The 11,687-nt window shown below is 42.1% G+C and overlaps 1 long non-coding RNA gene across 1 annotated transcript; it reads left to right on the top strand.

Annotated features, from left to right (window-relative positions):
- The first annotated feature begins 7,720 nt into the window (after positions 1 to 7,720).
- On the top strand, positions 7,721 to 11,396 carry LOC109750727 (uncharacterized). Its single transcript, XR_012202829.1, has 4 exons — positions 7,721 to 8,159; positions 8,239 to 8,554; positions 9,495 to 9,587; positions 10,068 to 11,396. It is a non-coding gene; the product is annotated as an uncharacterized lncRNA (long non-coding RNA).
- Positions 11,397 to 11,687: the final 291 nt, after the last annotated feature.

The raw sequence follows: 11,687 nt of genomic DNA, 5'->3' as shown, positions 1-11,687 counted from the left end.
TGATCTGCTGGTCGTGCCACAGCGCTAACGCCACCATCGGCACACTGAAACCGACCATGTCCAGCAACGATGAGCGTGTCGCTCACCGCGGTCGCCTTGTCCAGAGGCGGTGCTGGAGCTGCGCCAAGTTGCTAGCCCCCATGACCCACATGAATGGTTGCCGGTGGCAAGGAGGTCTGATAACCCACAAGTATAGGGGATCGCAAGAGTTTTTGAGGGTAGAGTATTCAACCCGAATTTATTGATTCGACACAAGGGGGGCCAAAGAATATTCTCAAGTATTAGCAGTTGAGTTGTCAATTCAACCACACCTAAAAGACTTAATATCTGCAGCAAAGTATTTAGCAGCAAAGTAGTATGGAAGTAACAGTAACGGTGGCAAAAGTAACAGTAGCAGTTTTTGTAGCAATCGTAACAGTGGCAACGGAAAAGTAACTAAGCAAAGGTCAATATGTGAAAAGCTCATAGGCAATGGATCAATGATGGATAATTATGTCGGATGCGATTCCTCATGCAACAGTTATAACATAGGATGACACAGAACTAGCTCCAGTTCATCAATGTAATGTAGGCATGTATTCTGAATATAGTCATACGTGCTTATGGAAAAGAACTTGCATGACATCTTTTGTCCTAGCCTCCCGTGATAGCGGGGTCCTATTGGAAACTAAGGGATATTAAGGCCTTCTTTTAATTGAGTACCGAACCAAAGCATTAACACTTAGTGAATACATGAACTCCTCAAACTACCGTCATCACCGGGAGTAGTCCCGATTATTGTCACTTCGGGGTTGCCGGATCATAACACATAGTAGGTGACTATTGACTTGCAAGATAGGATCAAGAACTCACATATATTCATGAAAACATAATAGGTTCAGATCTGAAATCATGGCACTCGGGCCCTAGTGACAAGCATTAAGCATAGCAAAGTCATAGCAACATCAATCTTAGAACATAATGGATACTAGGGATCAAACCCTAACAAAACTAACTCGATTACATGGTAAATTTCATCCAACCCATGACCGTCCAGCAAGCCTACGATGGGATTACTCACGCACGGCGGTGAGCATCATGAAATTGGTGATGGAGGATGGTTGATGATGACAACGGCGACGGATTCCCCTCTCCGGAGCCCCGAACGGACTCTAGATCAGCCCTCCCAAGAGAGATTAGGGCTTGGCGGCGGCTCTGTATCGTAAATCGCGATGAATCCTTATCTTTGATTTTTTTCTCCCCGAATGTGAATATATGGAGTTGGGGTTGAGGTCGGTGGAATCCCAGGGGGCCCACGAGGTAGGGAGGCGCGCCCCAAGGGGGCGCCCTGCACCCTCGTGGACAGGGTGTGGGCCCCCTGATGCTGATTCTTTCGCCAGTATTTTTCATTAATTCCAAAACGTATCTCCGTGGATTTTCAGGTCATTCCGAGAACTTTTCTTTCTGCACAAAAATAACACCATGGCAGTTCTGCTGAAAACAGCGTCAGTCCGGGTTAGTTCCATTCAAATCATGCAAGTTAGAGTCTAAAACAAGGGCAAAAGTGTTTGGAAAAGTAGATACATTGGAGACGTATCAAATCCCCCAAGCTTAAACCTTTGCTTGTCCTCAAGCAATTCAATTGACAAACTGAAAGTGATAAAGAAAAACTTTTACGAACTCTGTTTGATCTTGTTGTTGCAAATATGTAAAGCCAGCATTCAAGTTTTCAGCAAAGATTATGAACTAACCATATTCATAATAACATTTAGGTCTCATGTTTACTCATATCAATGGCATAATCAACTAGCGATCAATAATAATAAATCTCGGATGACAACACTTTCTCAAAACAATCATAACATAATATAACAAGATGGTATCTCGCTAGCCCTTTCTGAGACCGCAAAACATAAATGCAGAGCACCCCTGAAGATCAAGGACTGAGTAGACATTGTAATTCATGGTAAAAGAGATCCAGTCACAGTCATACTCAATGTAAATTAATAGCAATGCATGCGCATGACAGCGGTGCTCTCCAACTGGTGCTTTTTAATAAGAGGATGGTGACTCAACATAAATGTAAATAGATAGGCCCTTCGCATAGGGAAGTAGGGATTTGCAGAGGTGCTAGAGCTCGAGTTTTGAAATAGAGATTGAATAATATTTTGAGTGGCATACTTTCATTGTCAACATAACAACCAAGAGATGTCGATATCTTCCATGCTACACACATTATAGGCGGTTCCCAAACAGAATGGTAAAGTTTATACTCCCCCACCACCAACAAGCATCAATCCATGGCTTGCCCGAAACAACTAGGCATCCTGGGGGAGTTTTGTTTGCAATTATTTTGATTTGAGCATGGGACTAGGCATCCTGGTTACCGGCCATTTTCTCGTGAGTGATGATCGGAGTCCACTCATCGTGAGAATAGCCCACCTAGCATGGAAGATATAGACAGTCCTAGTTGACACATGAGCTATTCGAGCATACAAAACAGAATTTCATTTGAAGGTTTAGAGTGTGGCACATACAAATTTACTTGGAACGGCAGGTAAATACCGCATATAGGAAGGTATGGTGGACTCATATGGAATAACTTTGGGGTTTATGGAAGTGGATGCACAAGCAGTATTCCCGCTTAGTACAAGTGAAGGCTAGAAAGAGACTGAGAAGCGACCAACTAGAGAGCGACAACAGTCATGAACATGCATTAAGATTAATCAACAATGAGTGCAAGCATGAGTAGGATATAAATCACCATGAACATAAATATCATGGAGGCTATGTTGATTTTGTTTCAACTACATGCGTGAACATGTGCCAAGTCAAGCCACTCGAATCGTTCAAAGGAGGATACCACCCTATCATACCACATCACAACCATTTTAATAGCATGTTGGCACGCAAGGTAAACCATTATAAACTCCTTGCTAATTAAGCTTGGCATGAGCAACTATAATCTCTCATTGTCATTGCCAACATGTTTCATTCATAATAGGCTGAATCAGGAACGATGAACTCATCATATTTACAAAAACAAGATAGGTCGAGTTCATACCAGCTTCTGTTATCTCAATCAGTCCATCATATATCGCCATTATTGCCTTTCACTCGCATGACGAACGGTGTGGATAATAATAATAGTGCACGTGCATTGGACTAAGCTGGAATCTGCAAGCATTTAATACAAGGGAGAAGTCAAGGTAATATGGGCTCTTGGTTAAATCAACAATAATGCATATGGGTGGCACTCAACATTTTCATCAAGGTCTTCTCCTCTCGACCCCCAAAGAAAAGAAAAAGAAATAAAACTATTTACACGGGAAAGCTCCCAACAAGCAAAAGAAGAACAAGAAATCTTTTTGTGTTTTCTTTTAATTACTACTACTACAGGCATGAAAAGTAAACTAGCTAAAAGCTACAACGAATTTTTTTCCGGTTTTTCTTAAGGTTTTTCAGACACACAAGAAGAAAGCTTAGAAAAGAAAATAAACTAGAATGGATAATACAATGAAAAAGTATGAGCACCAACAACTAGCATGAGTGTGTGAACATGAATGTAATGCCGGTGAGAAATACGTACTCCCCCAAGCTTAGGCTTTTGGCGTAAGTTGGTCCGTGGCCACTGCTGGCCAGGCGGATATCCAAAGTCATAGCCGGGGTTGTACTGAGATGCAGCAGCTACTACCGGAAGAGCTGCAGCTCAGAGGCGAGCTGCTTCCGTACTCCTTTCATACTCGTTCGCCTCCTCCCTGGTTATAACATATCTCCTTTTTGCCTGAAAGTTAAAGAAAGTAGGAGCAGGGGGCAATATGGACAGTGCGCCGTTTGTTAAAGATTAGTCGGTACTGGAGGATCTGTTCATTCCTCTTAACAAATTGATGGAGAACCATAGCACTATAATCTAGATAAGCAAGAGGCAACTCCATATCATTTTCATGTATGGGTACATCAAGATAATTAGCTACACGAGTTGCATAAATTCCACCAAACAAATCTCCACTTGTACCGTTAAGATGCAACCTTCGTGCAACAATGGCCCCCAAGTTATATTGTTTATCACCTAATATCGCACTCTTGAGGACGCTAAGATCTGGAACGCACATGTGACAAGCCTCATCTTTACCATTAATGCATCTACCTATAAAGAGAGAAAAATAATGTATGGAAGGGAAATGAATGCTCCCTATGGTAGCTTGTGTGATTTCTCTAGATTCCCCCACAGTGATACTATCAAGAAAGTCTTTATATTCAGATTTGCGAGGTTCACTAACATTGCCCCACTGCGGGAGTTTACAAGCAGTATTAAAATCTTCTAGGTCCATGGTATATGATTTATCATAAAGATCAAATAAAACAGTGTGAGAATTGCGCGAGGATGTAAATTTAAGCCTTCTCACAAACAAAACAGTTAGGTAGCGGTGCTGTAGGCACTTATCTGACACGAAGTCCTCAAGATCAGCATTACGCACATACGCGTCAAATTCATCCTTGATGCCTTCCTGGACCATAAACTCCTCTGACGGCCATTCACAAGGCCGCACTTGAGCTTCCCTCGGTGGTTCATCGTCTGACTCACGTATCGCGAGCCTTGGTCCTTGCTCCCTTGAGGAACCACCTTGGTACATTTTCCTATGCATTTTTCTTTCTCTGAAAATTTTCTAAAATTTTTAGTGACTCAAAATAAAAGTGAACCAAACTCAACAAGATTGGTAGCAACTACTCCCACAAGTGCCTAGAGGCTATATCATGCAATTAAACTACTTTGGAACATATACATTTGACATGCAAGCTCAAGAACAGGGTCACCTAAGCAGCAAAATTTTGCAATGAATAAAGCACTAGAACAAAAAGTAATTGGACCATTGGAGGAGTCACATACCGAAGAACAATCCCCCAAAACAGTTTTGTGAATGGAGCTTTGAGCAAAGATATCGAAAATGGCAGCAGGATGAGCTAGAACATGGGTTTGAGCTATGGGAGGATTTTTTTTTTCTGGAGGAAGACGACGTGAGTGGGTGCTGGAATAAGTGGAGGGGGTCCACATGGGGCCCACGAGGCAGGGGGCGCGCCCTGGGGCCTCATGGCCAAATGGTGGGCCCCCTGGTGTGTTCTCAGTGCCAGAAATTCTTAAATATTCTACAGAAAATCATATTTCATTTTCAGGACGTTTGGAGAACTTTTATTTTCGGGGTATTTTTATTGTAAGGATAATTCAGAAAACAGACAGAAAATACTATTATTGCTTTATTTAATCTAAATAACAGAGAGTAAAAGGAGGGTACAGAGAGTTGTGTTTTCTAACTTCATCCGTCTCGTGCTCATCAAAAGGAATCCACTAAGAAGGTTGATCAAGTCTTGTTAACAAACTCTTTCTGAATCGCATGAAACCGGAGAATTTTCGAATAACACTAAGTTACCTCAACGGGGATATGCATGTCCCCACAATAAGAATATCATATTTCTTCTTGACAGTAGGAAGAGGGAATTCAAAACCTTCAATAGTAATCGTTGAAAATTTTCCAATAGAATTGACACTGTGGACTTGAGGTTGTTTCCTCAGAAAGTGTACTGTATGTTCATTACCATTAACATGAAAAGTGACATTGCCTCTGTTGTAATCAATAACAGCCCCTGCAGTATTCAAAAAGGGTCTACCAAGGATAATCGACACACTGCCGTCCTCGGGAATATCAAGAATAACACAGTCCGTTAAAATAGTAACGTTTGCAACCAGAACAGGCACATCATCACAAATACCGACAGATGTAGTAGTTGATTTATCGACCATTTGCAAAGATATTTCAGTAGGTGTCAACTTATTCAAATCAAGTCTACGATATAAAGAGAGAGGCATAACACTAACACCGGCTCCAAGATCACATAAAGCAGTTTTAACATAGTTTATTTTAATGGAGCATGGTATAGTTGGTACTCCTGGATCTCCTAGTTTCTTAGGTATTCCAGTATGGTGGAAATTTCGCTTCCGGTATCTTTCTTTTATTTGTAACAATATCTTTCATATACTTAGCATAAGGATTCATTTTAAGCATATCCGTCAAACGTATATGCAAAAAGATAGGTCTAATCATTTCAGCAAAGCGCTCAAAATCCTCATCATCCTTTTTCTTGGATGGTTTAGGAGGAAAAGGCATGGGTTTCTGAACCCATGGTTCTCTTTCTTTACCGTGCTTCCTAGCAACAAAGTCTCTCTTATCATAACGTTGATTCTTTGATTGTGGGTTATCAAGATCAACAGCAGGTTCAATCTCTACATCATTGTTATTGCTAGGTTGAGCATCAACATGAACATCATCATTAACATTATCACTAGGTTCATGTTCATTACCAGATTGTGTTTCAGCATCAGAAATAGAAATATCATTGGGATTCTCAGGTGTGTCAACAACAGGTTCATTAGAAACATGCAAAGTCCTATCTTTTTCTTTTTCTTCTTCTTAGAAGGACTAGGTGTATCAACATTAGTTCTTTGAGAGTCTTGCTCAACTCTCTTAGGGTGGCCCTCAGGATATAAAGGTTCCTGAGTCATTTTACCCCCTCTAGTCATAACTCTAACATCATTATCATTTTTCTTATTATTTAATTCATTGAGCAAATCATCTTGAGCTTTAAGCACTTGTTCTACCTGAGTGGTAACCATAGAAGCATGTTTACTAATAAGTTTAAGGTCACATTTAACTCTAGACATATAATCACTCAAGTGTTCAACCATATAAGCATTATGTTTCAATTGTCTACCAACATAAGCATTGGAGTTTTCTTGTTTAACAATAAAATTATCAAACTCATCCAAGCATTGGCTAGCAGACTTATTACGAGGAATATCACCTTTATCAAATCTATAGAGAGAATTTACCTTTACTATCTATGTCGGGTTATTAAGACCATGTATTTCTTCAATAGGTGGTAAATTCTTAACAGCTTCAGCTTTAATACCCTTTTCTTTCATAGATTTCTTTGCCTCTTGCATATCTTCAGGACTGAGAAATAAAATACCCCTTTTCTTCGAAGTTTGCTTAGGAGTTGGTTCAGGAAGTGTCCAATCATTATCATTACTCAATATATTATTCAATAGCAATTCAGCTTGCTCAATAGTTCTTTCCCTGAAAACACAACCAACACAACTATACAGGTGGTCTCTGAAAGCATCGGTTAGTCCATTATAAAAGATATCAAGTATTTTATTTTTCTTGAGAGGATGATTAGGCAAAGCATTAAGTAATCAGAGAAGCCTCCCCCAAGCTTGTGGCACACTCTCTTCTTCAATTTGCACAAAATTATATATTTCCCTTAAGGCAGCTTGTTTCTTATGAGCGAGGAAATATTTAGCAGAGAAGTAATCCCATAGTTAGATTCACGTCTGAACCTGGAGCTTCTCAGCGATTTTGGCTTTTGGGCCGTTGGATCTGCGTCTTGATGCGTTTTGGACCATTGGATCTACCCCTGAGATGACCTGAGCCGTTGGATAAAATTTGGAACCGAAACAAAGAACGGTCCTTTCTTCCTCTTACCTCGGAATATTAGTCCTCTCTCCCTGACTCGTGGGGCGCGCAGCTGGTGGGCCACCTCTGTCTGCGACTGTGGGTGCGCAGAGGTCCGGTGTGGTTGGCCCGTGGTCAAAACTGCATGCCACCGCCTGTAATTCCCTAATCCCATCGAGGGCATTAGTGGTATTTCGCGTCCTTACCCCTGTGTGGGGATCTGTGGGTGGGTCGTGTCTGTGTAAAGGAGAGGAGGGAATCGATTGGGTGAAAACCCTAGCCTCCATCCCCATCGTGCCCCTTCCCTTCGCTCTTGCAGCCGCCGCACTCCCGTTCGGTCTCCTCTCCCATCGCCGAGCTCGCCTCTGCCACTGCTCTCCCCGTCCCTCTCGCGCGGCCACCCCTCCTCCTCCCTGGACAAGGCAGCAGCGAGTGGCAGCATAGGAGCAAGGCTGGGGACTGGGTAGCACGGTACGAGGGTCACGTTGAGCACGCCCCGGCGGCCTCTGATTCGTCCTCTCGACCGGTAGCCACCTCTGCGCGTGGGACGACCTGTGTGTCGCCACGTAACCAGCGACACAGGGCCAAAGGCAACGGCCGCGCCTCGCCATCACGGGGGGAGCATCGGCCGCCGAGACGGTCGTCCACGTCACCACTGTCGTTGTCCTTCAGGTGCTCTTTCTCTCGATCTTGTATGGTCCTAGCTACCTGTTGTGTACATGTTCCTGATTCGTTCATCCTCTTGCAGCAGGATCGGCGGGTAGTGACACTTTCGTCGTGCACATCGCTTGCTGTCAACTTGGCCACCTGACGGAGATGGAAGAGGTACCATCCAGCCTATGGAGGTCGAGCTGCGGCGAGCAGCAGAGGAGGCGTGCAACTGCTGCCTGGCCCGAGACCTTCTTCACAGCAGCAGCACCACCACCATCGTTAGATGCAGTGAAGACCAGTAGCTGCGGGCGCCGTCAACCATGACCCAGTGAAACCAGCCATCTCCGGCGAGCTCACTCCCCTGCACCAGCAGAAGCACCGCAACGGCAACTGCAACATCAATTTCTACGGCGGTGGTAAAGCGACGACCTTTCCTTCCCCTCTTCCATGCTTGCGGTGCTTTAATTTTCCCCTAGCTAGTTTGTTTGGGTCTGGGGTTGCTCATATCCTTGTACGTAGTTTGGAGGAGGTTTTAGTTCGATGGGACACTCATGGATGGGACATTGTCACAGCGATAGGAATTTCGTTTCTCAATCATCAGGATTTACCTTAAGGAGCAGAACAACTTGCAAACTGCTTCAAAGATTTCATCTTTAGTTTCGGTTGCATTTATCTGCATGGAGTTCGACAAGTACTCTTAGACACATCTTAAAGGTCAAGTCTAAACAATGAATAACACATCCTATAAATCCTCAATATGATTGATATACAGAATATATATGCTACTGATATATTCCTGATTTGTACCCCTTCTGAAGATATTAGCAATGTTTCCCAAATGAGTGCAGTACAAACACTCATCTAATATGAAGAGATGAATAGCTATCTTTTGTGCTGAAATATATGTTTGATGTTCCTGAAATATATATTGGCATTTGTAAAAAATCAAGAGAAAATAAGCCAGGTATAGTTTACTGCTGCACATTAAGAAGCCTTTTGGATGAACTTCTAGAACAAAAGGTAGAGCTTTGTTTCCATGTGAAGGAAATATGAAAAATGCATGTCAAAAAGTAAATGTCTGGTTCATAAAAAGAAAGGTACAAGAAGTGGTCCTGTCCATGACAGTCTGCGTAAAATAAATAGGTTAATTACCTTGTGTGCCTTTCCCTTGAAGGGAACGTAGACCCTGCTGGTTCTACTGAAAATCTATAGTAGGTTTGATTAAAAATCTATAGTCCTATAAGCTACATCAATGATGACGAAAGTATCTATGTATACATTGAGTAGCAGGCGCCATTATCTTTGAATTCCGTCGATGATGTTGTGTTTGACGTGTTGGTCGGTTCGGTTGTTCAGGTAGATGCCGTCGTAAGCGCCACCATGTCAAAAAGCCAAGGATTGAAACTATGTGCAGTGAACCGAGCTTTTCCGAGAGGACCAAGACAAGAGGTAACACACTGCCTAGAGTAGTAATATGCACCAGCATTTGGATCATAACAACCTATAGTTGTGATCAGCCCTTATTATCTGTATTCATCAGAAAAATGTATGTATATATCATGCCTGATTTTTGCCTTTCTGCTTTTTGGATCAGTTGTTGGCAATATAAAACTGTAGATCAAGGAAGTGAATAATCTATGCATGGAAAATAAACAAAAGAGGGTCATATAGTCTGAAAAAAAATAGCTTGTATTTTCTCCGACAGCATGGGTGGCAGGGTAATTTAGTATAAATAAGAGAAAATGGTAGTTCATAAGGTGTAGTGACTTGTCCTATAATTTATCTCTTGTCATCAAACACATGTTTCTCACTTCTGTACTCGATACACAGGATCATGTGTCCAGTAAGTGAATACTGTCTACTACCGATCATATCTACTTATATGTTTGCTTTGCATTTCCATGTGGCTTTGCACAATGTCTGCTGCAGGGTTAGCTAAAATGAAACCATGTGTGGTACGGCTGGTCGCATGCTTGCGTTCACTCGGCAGGAGGAGCACCACCCTTCTCACGCACCTCTGAGGGGCGGCCAGCACATCCATTCCCTAGAGTGGTCCACTCCGGCTCTCAGCTCTGTTCCCCAACGGCGTGCCGCCTCTAGGAATGCCACCTTGGAGATGGTCGGAGCTCTGGCGCCTCCAACTCTATCCCCCATCTTTACTCCGTCCAGTTTCACCTCTCTCTCTCTCTCTCTCTCTCTCTCTCTCTCTCTCTATCTCTCTATCTCTGATGAAAACATCATTTTATTCTGGCCGGATGCTAAAGGTATGTGATGATGCAGCAAGTTCTGGATTTGTGCTTGGAGGCAAACTCAGCCGAGGGACCTTTTCACGGTTTAAATCAAAATGGTGTGCTGAAGAGAAAAACCTTACTTTCGAAAGAGATTAAAATGGAATCTGCTTGGACTATGTTGACCATACAGGTTTGATTCATATATAGTCTGAAGTTGGCTGTACCTGGATGGGTTACAGTTTGCTTCTTTCAAAAAGACGAGGTGTTCTCTCTAAAACAATCTGTAGCTGGATTTGTAGATAGTTTTTTATGTTTCTGTACATTAACATGATCTCAAACAATTCTTGGGCCATAGGATTGTCGTCATGTATGTTATTTAGTTATATAGAAAAACATAGCATAGGACAATGCTGCTTCTAAACCCAGCTGTTAAATTCATCACCGAACAATTGAATCCGCTTTCAGCCTAACGTTCAATCAAGAAAGAGTCAATTATGTGTATCTATGAGCACTGTTGTTATTCTTTTTTAAGATGAGCTCTACTGTTCACTTGATTCATTATGTTCTATAGGGAGAGGAAGCAAATGGGTTGGGATGATCTGCATTGCCTCCAATTGCACAAGATTCAGGGAATCACCATAGCTGTATTATGTTTTTCCATGATATCAGCAATGTGAGTATATATATTTATATATTTCCTTCTTATTTACTTTTTAGTGATGCTTGCTGCAGTATTACATAACTGAATGTTGGTCCAAGATTGATAATTATGTTGTCCATGAAGAACACATCATATTCTTCAACTGACCGAACAAGTTACTCACATCAGATTCATGTGATGTGTCATGTGAAGTGTCGAATGATGAGACGATCAAGTGAAGCTATCTAAGAGTATGCTTATGTGGAACTATATAAGTTCCTTATCTCGCTGCCGCTATGGCTTGCTGTTGCTATGTAATAAGTATGATGTTTGCATCTCACTTTACTCGCTTTTGGAATAAAATATATATTTGCATTTCCCATGAAATTCCAAATGAGAAGTTCTATTAACAAAATATGACCTACTTGCCTTGCATTTGGTACATTTAGTTCCTCGCCTTTTGCCATGACTTTAATAAAAAGATCTTATACCAAGTAGCAACAATACTTGCTTTCGGTATATCCTTACTATGAGCCCTTCGCTTAGGCGCTGCCATTTACACTTTAACCAGGCGCATGAGTTATTGTGCTGGCTATACATACTTAGTCAAAGCGTTAGGACTGGGCACCGCGCGCCAGGTGGCGCGCTACAGGTCTAGTAAATCATATCCTTAGGACT

Source organism: Aegilops tauschii, chromosome 2 (assembly GCF_002575655.3).
Source record: "Aegilops tauschii subsp. strangulata cultivar AL8/78 chromosome 2, Aet v6.0, whole genome shotgun sequence".
Classification (NCBI taxonomy): Eukaryota; Viridiplantae; Streptophyta; class Magnoliopsida; order Poales; family Poaceae; genus Aegilops; species Aegilops tauschii.
Note: the sequence above shows the minus strand (reverse complement) of the source record. Positions and strands in the feature narration are given on the sequence as shown.